Source organism: Athene noctua, chromosome 12 (assembly GCF_965140245.1).
Source record: "Athene noctua chromosome 12, bAthNoc1.hap1.1, whole genome shotgun sequence".
Lineage (NCBI taxonomy): Eukaryota > Metazoa > Chordata > Aves > Strigiformes > Strigidae > Athene > Athene noctua.
In genome coordinates this window covers 4,090,755-4,107,815 of record NC_134048.1, presented here as the reverse complement: position 1 = coordinate 4,107,815, position 17,061 = coordinate 4,090,755, and the positions used below count along the sequence as shown (strand labels likewise).

At 54.7% G+C, this 17,061-nt stretch overlaps 1 long non-coding RNA gene across 1 annotated transcript; it reads left to right on the top strand.

The window, feature by feature from the left end:
* Positions 1–564: 564 nt before the first annotated feature.
* Positions 565–9,683, top strand: LOC141965017 (uncharacterized). The gene is made up of 3 exons (XR_012634413.1): positions 565–675; positions 1,751–1,831; positions 7,863–9,683. It is a non-coding gene; the product is annotated as an uncharacterized LOC141965017 (long non-coding RNA).
* The last annotated feature ends 7,378 nt before the right edge of the window (positions 9,684–17,061 follow it).

The following is a 17,061-nucleotide window of genomic DNA, read 5'->3' as shown; positions in this document are numbered from 1 at the left end:
CCCTGTCTCATCCTCAGAGATGCTTCACAGCAGCCCAGACCCTCTGCTTGGGCTTGGCACAAGCAGAAGACTAAGTGTAAGAAACTAAAAAGCCCTAATAGATGTCAGCAGCTCACTGCTGTTGCTTAAACCTGCCCTCAAAACTTTGAGAGCCCCCACGGGTGGATTTGGACTGGTTTGCTCCGAGGGGAGCGTCTCTGCCAGCCAAAGTCACAGTGATGGGTGTCGTGTCCCTTCTAGGAGCTCCCCAAGGCTCCAGTGACTTGTGGGGTGTATACCCACACCCTCAATCCTCACAGACTCCCTTCACTAGCCAAAAAGCTAGTGATCAGGTTTCATGCCCCAGACTTGTCCCCCCAACAAGCTGTCCCTGCTCCCCTCAGCCGTGTTTCTGGGGTGCTGGGTGCCTCCAGCTCTGTCCCGGGTGGAGGATATGGGTCAGCCTGGCGGGGGGGTGCCGGCAGGTGGCAGCCTGTGCAGGCAGCGCAAGCAGGCTCTCAGGCAGGCTCTAGCAGATGTTTAATGGGATTTTATAGCTCTGGGTTTCATCGGGAGCTGTTGTCACGGAAACAGAGATCTGCAGAGAGCTGTGCACTCGGTGTTAACTGCCTCGGTGCTGGTGGAGGATGCACAGGGTAGCAAGCAGCGCCGGGAGACTCCTCTTAAAGGCATGCGGTGAGTGATTTGTGCCTGGAGCTCACCACCCCTGCCTGGCTTTGCAGAGGCAGCGGGAATGCGCTCTGTTATTTAGGACTGGGGTTTTGATAGCGTTTTAAAATATGTTCCTCTCCTGTTGGAGCACAAAGCTGTGCCTGAAGGGGTGCAGGAGGGTTCCGTCTTCTGTCTGGGTGTTCTGGCCCTCTTGTTTTCAAGCTTGGGAGACTCTCATGCAAACAAGAGGATGGATGCAGGTCTCCCAGGTTTTCAGTTCGGGGGGGAACAATGTCCTGCTAAAGCCTGATCGCAGCACATCTCATTGTACACTGCGGCTCAGGCACCTCCCCTGGGTCTGTAGCTGGACAGGAGGGGGCACCAGAGCTGCACTGCCACTGGGGTGGTGACAGCATGTTTGTCACCCCATCGCACAGCTTCCCGAGGGGTGACATCCCTGTTGCTAGGGAGGTGAGCAGCTGAGGCCAGGCTAATCTCCTTAGTGGCCTGAGCACCATCACGACAGTGAAAGGAAGATTAGAGGACAGGGTGGCATTAGCAACCCAGGATGCTCATTGGAGAGGAGCAAGGAGACAACTGAGCCAAGCAGAGAGGGAGAAGATCCTAGGGAAGATCAGTGGAGGAGCCAGAGAGGCCTCTGTCAGCAGCAAATAACCCAACAGCTGGGATCTCTGAGGAAGTGAAAGGCTTTAGACAACATGCCCAAAAATCCTCACGGAGCCATCCCCACCCCCTCCTCCCCAGGAGGAAGGTGTTGCCAGGCAGTCTGGGTCCTAATCCATCCCCTTCCATCCAGAGCTGGGGAGGTGGATGCCTTCCCACTCCCCAACATTCCCTCGGAGCATATACAGAGTGAAGACCCACTGGATTTTACCCCATACCTGAGAGACATAGAGGAACAGGGCAAGGAATATTTGTTGTCCTTTTCTGTGATACCAGAGGCAAAAGATGTTATTTTCTATAGCAGAGTAGGGTGTGCAGCTGCTGCTGACAAACCTCCATAAAGGAGTCCAGATGCTGGGCTCTGTTCCCTGTTCCTTCCACCTGGGTGTCACAGGGTCCTGTGTGTTCTTTGCAGGTGGCTAACGAGGTGATGGATGTTTTACAGGAGCTTTGCAGTCCGGCAGTCTGACCCACCGGAGCAGGAGAGTGTGGCAGGGTAGGTGCTGCTTACTGGGCTGTGCCCCTCTGTGCTTCTTCCTGCAGGGAGCTCCAGGGCTCCTAAGGGAAGGAAAAAAAATGATGCCTACTGTTATTACTTGGTGTTTGTTCTTTCCTCTCATCTGTCAAGGAAACCATGGCATGGTTCACATACCCAGCTGGTATTGCTGCCCTTGCTGACGTATTACGTCCTTTTAATCCATATCCAAAATAGCTTGTCCACCCCTCCATTCACACTGGCTTGCACAGCACCTTTCACCATGCACTCCCCCTGCCATCATCTGTTCTCCCAGCCAGTGATGTGCACTGGGATACCAGACTTTTTCTTAGAATCACAGAACAGTTTGGGTTGGAAGGGACCTTTAAAGATCATCTAGTCCAGCCTCCCTGCCATGAGCAGGGACATCTTCAACTAGATCCAGTTGCTCAGAGCCTTGTCCAACCTGGCCTTGAATGTTTCCAGGGATGAGGCATCTACCACCTCTCTGGGCAATCTGCCAGTGTCTCACCACCCACATCATAAAAAATTTCTTCCTTATATCTAGTCTGAATCTACCCTCTTCTAGTTTAAAACCATCACCCCTTATCCTATTGCAACAGGCCCTACTAAAAAGTCTTCTTCCAGGCTGAGGAAGCAGAATCATACTTTTTCTATGTATGAGTGTGGTCAAGACAGGACTGTTACTCTTCTGCCAGAAAGACTTGCAGAGAGATCGGAAGAGTTGAGGTGGGAGTGGGATATATGGAGATACCCCCAGGTGCCAGCAGCTACAGGAAAAGGCACAGGGGGCTTGTGCCATGTTAGGAGCAGAAGGAAGAGAGATCAAAAGGATTTGAAAAATGAGACAGCTTGGAAGCAGGTTCAGAAATGACAGGGTTTGAGGAGAACTGTGTGAAGAGATATTCGAGCAGCTCATGTGCTGCTGGAAGTGGTCCCTGTATGGGAGATTCTGGGTAAAGGGGATGTGACATGCTCCAGATGGAAAAGAAAGCAGAGAAAAACAGGACCCAGCAGGGGAGTAAGGACACACGGTGCTAGATCTGTGCCACAGAAGTGGCCACAAGCTGGTGACCAGACCAGAAGAGTGGGGAAGATCTTTTAGCCAAGTATTTGAAAAAAAACCCCGAACAAACCCAGAATAGAGATGTAGAAGAGACAAAGCTACAATTTCTCTGTCTCAAATATAGGAGGAGGATGGTCAGGAGAAGCAAGGAGAGAAATCTTCAACTCTGATTCAGCAGCCTACAGCAGCAGTGGGATGTTTGCTCATCTTTTAACACACAGTAAAGGGCAGGGATTTAAAGTAACAGGCTGTTTTGCCTTTTGGCCTCAGCAGCATCCAAGGCTAACACATGGATAGTGTCGCCTTGCTGCCCCATCAGACCCTGATCAGCTTGGTGTCAGTGTGGCACGTGTTGTGGCTCTGTTGGCCATGCAGGGTGCCTGTGCTCCTCCACCAGTGACAGGACTGTGGCTGTGAGAGGCAGCAGCCCAAAACCCGTGTGACCACAGCACTGTGTGTGCTCCCGTATACCACTTTGGCTGTTGGTGACAGCGTGCCCTGTGTTCCATTGACATCTCCCCCACTTGGTTTCACCCCTCTGGCCCTTTCCCAGAGGAGCACTGTGTGCTGAGATTGAAGGAAGCTCCCCTGCTGTAATGAAAACCCTGGGGGGAACACTCACTGCCTTCGCAGCTGTTTCAGACCCATCTTCCCTTGGAGGGGGAGGATTTCCCTTTCTACACCTGCAAAAACAAGGGGCCCTGACTCACTGCCCACCGGGTGCAAGGGCCAAGCTCATGGGTAGTAGCCAGGGAGGGTGGTACCAGGCACGTGAGCCTAAACTCAGCCTGTCACTGAGATTTCCTTCCCCTGTCCTCTGGGTTTTCCCCTTTTTTTGCTCTTTTTCGAAAGGTGATCTCAGTACAGTGCAATATCCCTGTGGTCCTGTTGTGGTTTAACCCCAGTGGGCAGCAAAACACCACCAGCTGCTAAATGGCTGAGCACCTGCCTGCTGAGGGGAAGCGGTGAACGAATTCCTTATTTTGCTTTGCTTGCATGCTCAGCTGTTTCTTTACCTATTTAACTGCCTCTAGCTCAGCCCTTAACCTTCCAATTCTGCCCCCCATCCCTCTGGGAGGGTGTGAGTGAGTGGCTTTGTGGGGCTGAGCTGCACACTGCGGTTAACCCCCAGTGGGTCCCAAGCCTGTGCTGGTTCTGGTATTGCCAGGTGGTGTTCCAAGAGTGTGTTTGCAGAGGGTCCTGCTGGAGCCGGTACTTCTCCTTCTGTGAGCCTCCTGCCTGATGCTTTGCAGTCCCGAGGAGCTCTCCCAGGGGGATGTATTGTCTTTCTCCATCACCCCAGTTGTCAGGACATTTCTCCATCCCCCGTCACAGCTGCCGAGGAAGGCAGGAGCTCAGCGTATGAGCCTTGTCAGCTCTGATCCCCAGTTCCCATCCTGCCCAGGCAGCTGTGTCTATTCAACCACGAGCAGCTTCATCCCTAGACTGTGAAGGAATAGGAAAAGCCATTGGCTTCTGCTTAATAGCTTAAAGGACCTGTTGTGGGGGAGTGAGGTCAGCAAAAGGGGAGTGTTGCAGCCAACTCACTGAGAAAGATGTGCGGACCATGGCAGGGCACACACACAATAGCTCCCTGTCTTCCTCTGGTCTAGCTCGGCACTTGTCCTAACCCCAGAGCTTCAGCCAGATGATTCAGAACTGGTTTGTGGTTGAGGTGACTCAACCAGTGTCCTTTTCTGTCGCCCTGATGTCACGCATATGCCATCTGCTCTTCACCACTCAGCAAAGTGAAGGCAGATAACCAGTTGTGAATCCATCTCTCCCACCCCGAATTTGCTGCTGGCCTGGGTATCCAAAGGAAAGAAAGCGAGGGTTGAGGTGAGCTGGACACAAGGGCACTCTTGTTCAGACAGGATTAAGCTGTTGTGTACAGAGCAGATACGTTACCCCTTGCCCCATTGCTCAGGCTGTTGTTGGGTCTGTGGGAGGGAGGAAGATGCTCATCTTTAACTCCGGTGATGCACAAACTGAGCCAGGGAGCAGGGCAGGTTGCAGCCTTTGCCAGTGAGTGCAATCATGCCACGGCAAAAATCTGTGTGTTGGAGGAGGAGGAAGCAATTTCCAACTCCTTCTGAAATATTTTGCCAGTCTTCTGCAATCTCAATCAGATCTACTGGGGATGACCCAAAATAGCATCTTTGGGCATGGGTTTCCAGCCTGGCAATCCCTTGGTCATTGCCCCAAATACTATTAATGTTCAGTAGCTCCAGTATTTTCTTTTTGTCCTGATGATGATGGCATGAGAAATCAGTTGATAAAGCCCACCTGGATTTCCAAAGGGGTCTCCTGCAGTCTCCTAAAGAAGCTAAGGTCCCACGGGATGAGAGGGGATGTTCCTACATGACTGCTAATCCATTATTTAGTAGGCTCTAAGGCAGGAAATTAAATACATTAGGAAGACTGTGAAGAGTAGGAATATTTCTGACAATATTTCAGTAGGAAAAAACAAGACTTAACTGTGAAGTGAGCAGAGGAATGCTCCAAGCTGACCATTGCCCCTTGGAGTGAAGTATGGGCTTTATGGGGTGTCTGTGGCAATGTCAGCCCAGTGCTCTGCAGTAGTTAAAACCCAGAATCCCCATCCAAAATCTAGGAAGCCCTGGGAAAGGAAGGAGAGGAAAGTAAAGTGACTGCGGCAGCATTTTTTTTGTTTGTTTTAAATGTGTTGTGCTGCCTGTAGTTCTGGTTCCCCTGCCTGAGGAGGGGCATCATAAGAAGCAAGATAAGGTGCAGAGAGAGGCAACATGCTGACTGAGTAGACCTGTGTTTGCTTAATCCAGAAAAGGGGCATGAAGGAGACATATGAAATATAAACTGGTGATGTTTGTGTCTCTTCTGCAAGAGCTTGAATGAACCTGGGAGGGGCAGACTTAAATGCCAAGCTGTAGTTTCACAGCCCTCCTCTTTACAGGATGTTGCAGATGCTTAGAGTTTACATGGGTTAAAAAAAGCAACTGAATACATTTATGGAAGAAAAAAGTAGGAGGATGTGAGAAAATTCACTGGTTGAGACGGATGAGAGAGTGTCAGTGGGAACGTGAGGGAGGATTTGAGACCTGCAAGAAGCGGAGGTGGAGGGATCAGTCTTCTGGGTTCATGCTGTCTGTTGGGAAAGGTTTGGCCTGGGGGAGAGCCGGGCTGCTGGAGGAGGACAGCTCTGCCCAGGGGAGTGAGAAGCTTCTGTGGGTTGGGGCTTGGGGGATGTGGAAGAGCCTGGGGTGAGAAGGGGCTGCTGGATCAGTGTGAGTCTGTTGCAGAGAGGAGGCTTTGCTGAGGGATGAAGAAGACAAGAAGTGCATTGAATACAGGCTCCTGCTTTCTTTCAGCTCTTTCTAGCTATGCTAAGGTCCAGCTGGCAGCCGGGGGGACGTCTCTCACCCCCCCTCCCTGCTCCTTTCTGCTGTAGCCCCGAGGGGATCAGTGCACAAAGCCTGGCAGCTCTGAATGCTCCCTGTGTTGTCTGCGCAAACCAAATGCTACCTCCCTGCTCCCTGAGGGAAGGAGATGGGAGAGCAGCTCCTGGGCAGTTCTCGCACAACCCAGCAGCAGCAACCTGAGACCCCCTGGAGGGGCTGACCCGTCAGCAGCACCCACACACCAGGGTCCAGCACTGAAAAATGCTCCCCAGCACAGGGAGCATCTCGCCAGCAGACCTGGAAGGTGGAGGGTGATCGATGTCTGGGTTTGGAGACTGTTGGTCCCTTCCCAGCCGGACTCTGCGTGTGATCGGCGTACATCAGCCTGCTGTGCACAGGGCAGAAGGGCTGTCCTAGCTGTCTCCTGTCCATAGCACACGTTTGTCTTGCTTTTCTCTTTGGGGGAGGTGAGGGACAGACTCCTAAGTCTTGTCTCCTGCCTACTGCACCACTGGTGAAATGGACACCCTGTGGGGCTGGAGAGCAGGACAGGGAGAGGCAGGTGTGGTAAGGAGAGGTGAGGAGTAGTTTCAGGGGTGCTCCAGGGCTCGGAGAGAGGGATGCTGGATTCATGATAGCTACTTAACAGAGTCTCCAAAAGGCTTTTAAATTCTGCACAGGAGCCTATGGTTTGTCTTCTCTGCACAGTTCTCTGTGCCTGCCCTTGGTATTTCAGAAGCCAGGGTGACAGCATGAAAGGTTTTCAGTTCTGAAAGAGTTAATTTCCATGCCTGCAGTGATTCAGCTGTGGCTTTGTATTCCAGAGCTGGTCCCCTCCCTTCTGCCCTCCCAATCATAAAAATACATCTTCAGAAGCACTGAAGGCAGGAGCTTGTGCAGGCAGCACCGCGTGGCTGTGCCAGTGCCTCCCCAGCACGCCCTGCCTGCGGCTGAGCTGGCCACGCTGGCCCGCCACCGATTGCCCCAGTGCCTGCGGCTGCTCGGCCGCTGCTCTGGTTCAGGGCTGCCAGCTTGAGCGTGGCATCATGAGCCGGATGAGCTCAGGCCTTAAACTATAAATGCTTCTTAAGGGTAGGTGCTGTTTGGGCCTCATTATTGGGACACCAGCACTCAGCTGCATCTGGAAGGCAGTGCCAGGCTTATATGGATAAGGCCAAAGCGCGGAGCATGGGGAGATTTGGGGGGCTGTAATCTTCTGCTGGCACAGCCCCATGAGAGCCTGGCAGGCAGTATCCTCCATCACACCACTGCTGTCCTCTCCCACGGGGTGCACAGGGGCCCCCTAAGGAGGTTGTGTCCTGAGTTGTGGAGTCCTGTCTGGGTCACAGTGTTGCCCCTCGGGGAGCTACGCCTGCTGGCTGGAGTTGGGCTGAATACAGGCAGAGGTCTGAACCAGTAATATGGTCCATTTTGCAGCCCTGGACCCCAGGGTAAGAACTTCTTAATTCTGCAGTGTCCTGAGGTCAGACAGCTCCTCCAGCCCAGCCTGCCCTGAGGGAGGTGCTCCATACCAGAGCTGGCCTAGAGTTGCTTCCCCCCTCTCTTTTTAACAACGCCTTGTTTTCAGAACCAAGCAAAGCCAGCAAGGTGACAAGAGATGGAGGCATCCTTGAGGAGATCACAGAGATCATCAGCTGCACCAGCTAGGCGTTGTCCCTGGACAAAGGCAGAAAACTGCTGGACCTGTGAGAGCTTTCAGTAAGTAAAATAGTTTCGCTGGGATCTGTGCATGGCTATGAAGTATAATTTATTTTCCTTCTTGCTCTTTGGTCTGCCCCTGTAGACAACTGAAGGGTCAAAGGCTTCAGCCAAGGGGAAGAACATCATCTGCCGTTCTTATGCTGGAGCAGACTGGGCAGAAAGGCAGGGACAGGGGGTAAAGCCACAGCACTTCCTACACATAGCTCAGTGCTGGGGTGCCAAAGCAGGGACCCCAGGTCTTGTCTTGCAGGGTGCTGGCTCTTGGTGCAGTAGTTTACAATGGGAACGGCTCTGTCCCACCTGCAGCTTCAAGACGTTGAGTTGTTTTCTTGCTCTAATTTAATATATTTGTAATGTTGAAGTAATGGAGTGATCCATAACAGTCCAGCATCACCTGGGACCAGCACACAGCTTGGCTGCTGCAGGAGGAGGCACACTGATCCCAGATCAGGTAGGAGCCGGGGCACCAGGAGGGCGGAGAAGGAAAGGGGGTGGCTGGGGATGCTCTCAGAGAGAAGGCGGGTTGGCACCCTCTGATCTTGGAGAGCCACCCAGGGAGGGGTGAGCCAGCACAGGCCATGCAGCAGGGTCTGGGAGCCTTTCAGCATAGCTGAGAGTCACTCAGCACACGGCAGGCTCTTTCCTGCAGGACCCTCTGCCCATCCAGTCACTACTGGGAGCACTGGTCCTGCCTGAAGTCCCGCCGAGCCTTTTAGTTTTAATGCACTTTTATGTTCAATAATAATACGGTTCTATTTTTCATAGCATTTCGGGTGTTCCTGGGGGTTGTTATCACATCACATCACAGGTAGGAAGCTCTAATAAAAAGCTGGGCAGCCCGAGACCGTGTGCCCTGGTGCCAGGTCAGCCCAGCAGCCCTGCGCCGCACATGGCACAGCCGCCAGTCACCTCGCAGCGGCGGTGGCTGCGCTCAGCGGGGCTCTTTGTGTGGGGCACGATGCCTGCTCCCTGCTTCAAATGCACTTCATGTCTATTATTTTGCTTCCATCCCAGGTGCTTGGCTCCGGCATGCGAACCCAGCAGTGCGTGAACTGGAGAGAATAACAGCGAGCGAGCAGCTGCAGATAGGCCCTTGGGAAGAGGTAGGTGCATGCCTGCGTGCAAGAGGTTTGTACTTTAAAGAGAAAAATGCTGATTGTAGAGGGTAAAAGAGTTGCTCTGGTTCAGCCTTGAGCAGTTGATCAGGCAGGATGGTGCTGGTCGTGGTCCAGGGACTCCCCACGCTCAAATCTATGTGAACCAGGAGCCCACTTTAAGCAAGGCTTGACCCCTTCCTATCCCTCCCCAGAAGGGATGAGAGAGTCAAAAAGGGCAGCCAGGACAATTAAGAAATCAGTCTGTTTGCCTTCTTGGTGCCGGGGCCATCAGAAGGCTCCTTGCAGGGCTGAGAGCCGTGCCACCCTCATGTCAGAGTGGTGGCAAGCTCTGCCAGGTTGTTAAGTGCAGCAGGAGTTGCCTTTGTGCAGCAAAATGCCCATGGCTGCTTTTGGAAGCCCGGGAAAGCTGCAAAATGAAAGAGAAATTGGGATACGTGAGCTGCACCCAGGCCAGCCTGGAGCCTTGCCTCAGAGCTTTTTCACGTAATAGTTTCCTTAATATAAAGCCTTTTTTCAGGGCTTTGCAGCTGTGGGCAGGTGATACTCTGGTAGCACTGTTACCATGACCATTTGTATGTACAAAAGATGGAGAAATAAACATACTTATTTTGATATAAATATGTGATCTTGTATCCATGTCATAATTTTGCTAGCGCGGAGACAAACTTGGATCCTCGTGGCACTGAGCCACAGGGAGTGGGCTGGGGTGGGCTGCTGAGGAGCTGGAGCAGCATCACAAGTGCCTGCAGTGGGCTGGGTGCTGCCATGGTGTCCTGGGAGGAGGCTGAAGGTCCTGTTCCCTGCACAGAAAATCTGCCTTGGCAAACCTGGTTCAGTGCCTGAGAGTGCAGACATGGAGTGGGGTCTGGGGGATGGAGGTGTCCCCCCTGCCCAAATGTCACGCAGGCTGAAAGCCAGGCAGGGGGGAAGCTGATGAGGACAGGAGCCACCCTCACTGTCCAAATACTTGCCGTGATGGATATTCCCCAGGGATAAAACAGTAAGTAGAGCCCTGGTCACACCGCTCGAGCGTTTCTTGTCCTTAAAGGTGTACATACCCCTGTGGCAGCTCTGTGCAAGCAGTGTCCCTCCTTTTGGCCCCATGGAGGGGTCTTCCTGCCCTTGCTCTTACGTGAGCAGCCCCAGCCTGGCTGATGGCTGAATTTAGAGGTCAACCCAGCCAGAAATCGGCCAGGCTGCACCTCCCTGCTGCTCTGCTGGGATGAAGGATGCTTTCTCCCAGATGGCCACTTTGGAAAGACAAATGCTTTGCCACATGCTGGTGGCACTGGCTTCATGGCACAGGAGGAGTTTGTCCTTGCGACTGGTTCTGTGCATGGGCCTGGAGCCGAGGGCAAAAAGCTTCATCCTTTACACATGGACAACCAAGCCTGGGCTGTGTTCCTCATCCTGGGGCCAAGCACACATTGCAGCGGCTATCCTGCTGCTGGCATCTCATGGTAGGTACCCTATGGGGCATCCAAACCCCCTCTGCCATCAGCCCCATCCCCTCCTGCCCAGGGCAGCGCTGCCTTTACCCCATGCCTGTGGCGGGAAGCAGCTCTGCTCCCCTCCCTGCTGCCATGGGTTTAGAAAGTTGGTGGTGGGTCAAGACCAAGGACTTCCTCAGGATCCCTTGGAGCTACTCTAACCCCTCCTGCTGCAGCGAGCTGCCACCAGCATCTCCTCCCCATCCCTGATCCTTCTCTGTGTCTTCCCTGCCCCCTCAGTCTTCGGGGGATATTGCCACCAGACAGACATGTGCCCCAAAATGTCCTTCCCTGCCTCTTCCCCAGCCCCCATTCTGCTTCAAGTTATCCCCATTGCTGCAGTGGGTACGGGATGGGGTTGACTGGCCAGTGTTTGCTCCACAGGGCTTTTAGGAGCTGGTCCCTGCTGGCATGGATGCTGGGGACTTCTGGGCTAATTTAAACATGAGGACAGACACCTGATTATTGCCCTAGTTTGTGTCAAATCTCCTTAGTTCTTTTGGGGTTTTTTAGCAGCCTTTTGATGAGCTCATCAGTGACAAGTTGCTAATCAGGAAGCAGGAGGTCCTGAGCTGGAGTGGTGGGGAGCAGGGTCTCCCTAGGTGCCCCACAGCTCAATGCACCCCCGTTGTCCTGTGAAAACAGGGAAAAAAGAGCCATGATAAAGTAATTGTCTAAACCTGGCACTGGGCCTGACCAGGACAAAGGAAAGCCACATGGGGGTGGCCTCAGAGGGGCATAGGAGTGGTGCTTGCTTGGTGAGTGGGGACACCCCAAAGCTCTGCAGGGCCCAGCAGAGACCTCATGGGCTTCAGCAGGGAGAGGTGCCACATTGTCCCAGGGTGCTGAAATGGGGGGGGGGGGGGGGGATTTTTTGTTTCTAACACTATGAGGTACCTACCAGCATCATATAGAGCAGTAGGATCCAAAGTTTCTGATGCACACTGCCCCAATATAATTATCATTTTATAAATTACTTACACATACTGTTGGGCCTAACATGTACATTGTAAAGCTAAAAACTAAAATAGAAATTTAAAAAGGAGGAGAGATAGAATAAGCACTATTTTTTAAAGTATTTTTTTATTTATTAACAGTACAAAAAATATTTTTTTCTTGCATCTCAGTGGACTATCTCATGCAGCCAACTCTGGGGACCATGGTTTCAGAGGGATCCAGCCTGGACCCCACATCTGGCACCAGCGAGCTCCTTCCCCATGCCCCTCCTTCCCCCCACCCCGCCACCCCCACCCCGGACACTGCCCTGCACAAAGCCACTTTGTCTGCCTCTTCCTCTTCCTCCCCTCCATCTGGCTGCTCTCCCTCCCTGGCGCCCATCTTGTCCCCCTCCCTCTGCAGCTCAAGGACCCTCCTTCTCTTTTTATCTCTGGGGAGGGGGTCTAAGCCCCCCTGTTTCCCCATTGCAGCTCACAGGAACCCCGTGGCTGTGCCATGGTCAGGAGGTGATGGGGAGCCCACCCTGCCGGCCCTGGCACCCATCCACATCCTGGGGACCAATTGTGCAGCTGCCACTGGGACGAGCCATGGGTGCTGCTCCCCGAAGCCCTCTGGAGCCAGGGTGACACTGGCATGGGGGAGTCCTCCTCTGGCACGGCTTCACCAGCTGCCTTCCCTTCACCAGCTGTGTCACTGGGGGTTGACCCAGGTGAGCTGGCTGCACCCAAATCCCATGTGTCATGAGTCCTGTGGGAGAGGAAGGGACTTTTCTGGGGCATGTCTCTGCTCTCCAAGCCAAACCCTGGCCACTGGGCTGTCCCTGGCACGATGCCACCCACATCTCTGTCCCCTGAAAGGGGGATATGCCTCAATACAGCCACCTTCAGTCCTCTTCTTGCTCCCAGCCACCCTGGCAAAGCTCTGGGTAGTTTGGCTCAACATCACTTCCCATTCATGTGGAGAAGGTGCCAAAAACCCCTTCCCCACACTGGGCATGGCCACTTTTGGCACGTGCCAAAGGGAGAAGGGCTGGACAGGCAGCGCTGGGCACAGGAAGCCCCTGCCCATTGCCATGCTCACTGCCGGAGGAACATTTTGTCCATGAGTGGCATTTCTTGACTTTTATTTGGCTGGGGGTTTCCCAAAGCACTGCCTCTGCCCAAACTCCCTGGGGGCTGATGGGTGCTGGGGGCATCCGGCAGAGAATTAGCCCTGCCTGGCTGCGTGCCACCAGGGGCTCCCCAGGGATAGGTTTGGGGGGCAGCACTGAGCTCTCGGGGAGTGAAGGGGTGTTTCTGACTGCAGAGGCAGGTTGGCTCCTCTGCCAGCAGCTCGGTGACAGAGACCCTGGCAGGTCCCACCACAGCATCACAGGGTCCCCAGCAAGTTCCAGCAGTCTGTGGGCTCTGGGGGGGGATGGGGAGGGGGTCAGCAGTGTCCCCTTTGAGCTGAGCCCCTCCAGCCACACCGTGGCCCAACAGTAGTGCCCACAGCATCTCCCCCCTCTGCCCAGTTTGCCTTCATCCCACCTGGCAGCCTTCTCCTTCCCCCGCCTCCCTCTCGCTGCCCTCCCCTCTCCCCCACTCCATGACTTCAGGGCTTGGCTGCCTCTGCCCTTGGCTCCTCAGGACCAGGCTTCTCTGGCTCCTGGCCACCAGCACAGCAGGGGCAAGGGCTCTGCCCTGCAGGGGAGGACGGACAGACAGAGCAGGCTCCAAGCACCTCATGCCACTGCACAGCAGAGACCACCACGAGGTCACACAGGCTGCAAAAGGGCAAAATCCCATCACATCCTATTTTGCCTGGTCTCCTGCAGCCCGGAGAGTGGCTGAGGGCTGGCCCTGCTCCTCCAAGAGATGGATGAGCTCTTGGCAGCCACTGAGCCCTGGCAGGGCTGGCAAAGGGCAGGCAGTGCCCTCCCTCCACTGTCTCCTTCACCACAGTTGCAAGGTTTCAACCAGCAAAAGACATTTTTTTTTCCATCTCTGCATGCTGAGCTTAAGCAGTTAGAAAAAAAAAATTAAATAAATCACAGCATCTGGACGTGGATTTGTGGACCAGGAAGGAACACAGAGGATGGTGAAACCTCTGTTCCCACCAAGGAATGTGAGGTTGTGTGAGGCGTCAGCTGTGTCAGGGGGAAATACAATCCCAGGGGGATGTTCCAGTGAGGGGCCACGGGGAGCCGGGCTGCGGAACACCCTGCTATGGGCACCTGCTCTCCTTGCCCGGCCGTTTACACTCACTGCCCCAGCGAGTCCCTTTTAGACCTTTTCTATCCCAAGGACCAAGATTTCTAAGTGGTTTTTTATGCCATCAGCTGTCCTCCCTGCTGATACGCTTATGGGAGGAGAAAGCCCCCGACTGCCACCAGTTCCCCAGGGTTTCTTCTGAGGCAGGCTCCAAATCCAACTGCAGGCTCTTGGCACAGGAAAGCACAAAGCCCTGTTTAATCCTGCAGCTCCCAATGTCCGTATCAGACCCAGGGCAACCTCCCAACTGTCTTTAGGGACCCTGAAGGAGTGAGCAAGAAGGAGCTGCGTGACAATTCAGGTTTTTTGGTGATTTTTTTTCCCCCACTCTTTGCTGGGTGAGGTCACTGCTGGAGGAGCTGCCTGATGGGACTAAGCCCGTGACTGCAGAATGATGCCAAGGAGCATGTCAGCAGGCAGGATGCCAGCTCCCCACCCAGCCCTCCCCAGGGCCAAGTGACCGCAGGCCAGCTCAGCTCACAAATTCAGTGGAAAATTTGGTTTGCTCAATTCCTCTTTTTTTTTTTTTTTTTTTTGCTATTGTTTTGGTTTGATTTTCAAGGTCAACTGGCAAAAATGTCACTGTTGTGAACAAGGGCCCCACAAGCTGGTGAGACAGGGCCAGCACTGCCCTTCTGCAGGCTCCAGCCCCACCAGGAACAGGCAGTGAGTTGGAAACACTCCTCAGAGGAAGGACAGCAGGGTCCCCAGCGCTGTGTAACCTGTTCCTGTACCACCAAGGGCTTCCAGCTCAGCTGCCTGCAGAGCAGCCTAGGGTTCCTCTGGTCCCATGTTATGGATGTACCTGGGAGGGTGACAAGGAACAGTGGGGGTGGGGGGAAGAGGTGCTGGGCTGCTCCCAATGTGGGGGAAAGGAGATGAAGGAGAAGAAGCAGAGTGAAACAGCAAGCAGGAAGGCACTGGGGTAGAGCCCCTTCTGGCTGCTGAGGGATGTTCAGAGCATCCCGGAACAGACCCTCACCTGTCTGAGCTGGGCCCTCACCTGGCCCAGACCCAAAGTCCCTCTCTGCTCAACAGCTGAACCACCTCCAAGTTTACTGGTGAACACACCCCCACCCCCCACCCCCCCACGCACACTTGGATTGCAGGAGGCGGGATGCAGCCACTCACACCCCCACCAGCAGCCGGCCCAGGCACACAGGATGTAACGCTGGGTCCTGCTCCAGCCACAGAGTCCCTCAGTCCCCTGCCACCGCTGGAGGTGAAAAACCCCTCCCTCCACCCGCTGACTTGCTCCCATCCCCCATCCAGCATCATCCCCTCCTTTCCAAGGTCAAGTTGTCCTTCCTGGGAGTGATGCTTCTAATCCCCTGATGGTCTCTCAGCCTGAGTGGCTGCCAGGGCACTCAGTCTTGCTACCCTCTTGGCATCCTTGCTGTACGGGCTGTGACTTGGGCTCTGTTTCTGTCAGCCTCCCTTTTCTCATCACCCCAGGTCAGTAAGTCCTCCATCAGCTAACCATGCTGCAATGAACATGTTCCCACTCCCACGTGTCCCTGTTAATTAGTGCAGCTGACCAGGTTCCCTTCATCAGTGCTAATTGGCCAGGTTTGTGTCTCTATGCATTTCCTTTCCCGTTTTTCTCAGTGCCCTTGGGTGATTTTAGCGCAACAAAGAGGAGACACAAAATGAAACTCAATACACATCCTCACATTGCACACATCCTTACACTGACACCAGCAGCTGGGAACACGGGGACATGGTGGGGCTCAGGGCACTGGGGAGGCTGTGGGCTCCTGGTGCCAGACCCACACCCACAGCCTTGTAAAGCCCCTTTGCTCCCCACCAGCAGTGGCTGTCACCCAGGGGGGGACCTGCTGGCCTGACCATCACCTCTTCGTCCACCAACCCCCAGCTCCAGGTGCCTGATGGCATCCCCAACAAAGTGGGCAGCAACGCCCAGTGCCCTGGGACGATGTCACCCCAGCCAGGCTGGGTGCTGGGGACAGCCCATGGGTGGCACCTGAATGTTCTCAGCGCTGGTCCCCATTAGCAGTGGGTCAATGTGATTGATCCCCATCATCGTCCCCTTGAGCTCCCCTTAACACACTCCAGGTGCTCCAACGTGGGAGGGACAGTAACCCTGGGCCTGGGGGCAGAGGACACAGCATGACAAGGGCCCCACAGCTCTAGGTCCCTGCCCTGTCACCACCGGACCTCCTCTGTGTGTGTGTGTACACGTGTGTGAGAGAGAGAGCCCAGGGCTGTCCCTGTGTGCACAGGGAGGGGTGGAGATTGGGTCTGTGGGGTGCAGAGGAATTGGGGGGGGGGGGGGCCAGAGAGTGTCCCTATGGGAGGTGGATGGGGATTTCCAGGGGTGTCTGGAGGAGTGCAGCAGGACTGGGGGGAAGAGGGGTGTCTCTTGGGGGTGCAGGGGGATTTGGGGAGTGTCTGTTGGTCTGTAAGTGGGGTTTGGGTGGTTGTCTCTGTGTGTGAGGGCAGTGTTGGGGGGGGGTGGAGGCCACGGAGCTGCAGCCCGGATGGAGTCACAGGGAGCGGTGTAGGGTGTGTGGAGGGTGGGAATGGGGGGAGATCTGTGCCCTGCACTCCTGGAGCCTCCTGTGCTCTGCTAATGGGGGGGCGGGCAGCCCTAGCCCCCTCCCCACTTCTCCCTCCCTGGGCTGTGAGTGTGTGCGTCTGTTTCTCTGTCTGACTGACTTCAGGGGCTGCTCTGCCCCTGCCCCCTCCACCCTCCCCCTCACATCTGGCTAGCAGCAGCTTATTTTGTCCTCCGTGGTTGCAACACTCCAAGTCACAGGACGTTTCTCACCCACCTGTGTCAGACACCCGGGCAGGGAGAGGGTGAGGGCTTGTCCTGGCCAGGGGATCCTGGACATAGGGCCTGACACCCCCTTTTTCCTGTCCCCCCCTTAAGAGCAGAGCAGACAGCCTGGGCACCACAAAAAGTGGATTACCTCGGTGTTGGAAAAGAGAGAGTAGATCCCTGCCAGTGATGGGGAAGGGCAACTGGATCCCTTGGGGGTGGGGAAGGGGCTGGAAAAAACATGGTCTTCTTGGTGGGGTGTACCTGGGTCTGCCCTGGCTTCCCCCAAAACTGCCAGTGGGGAGCACAACGGTGCCACCCACAGCGATGTCACCCTCTGCCAAAGGACTGAGGCTGCTCCAAAACCATGCCCGCTGCCAGAGCCAGGCTGGGGCAGAACCACCACCCTACTGGCAGTCTTGGCCCCATCTGTGCCCCTCTCTTCCCATTAGAATAAATACAA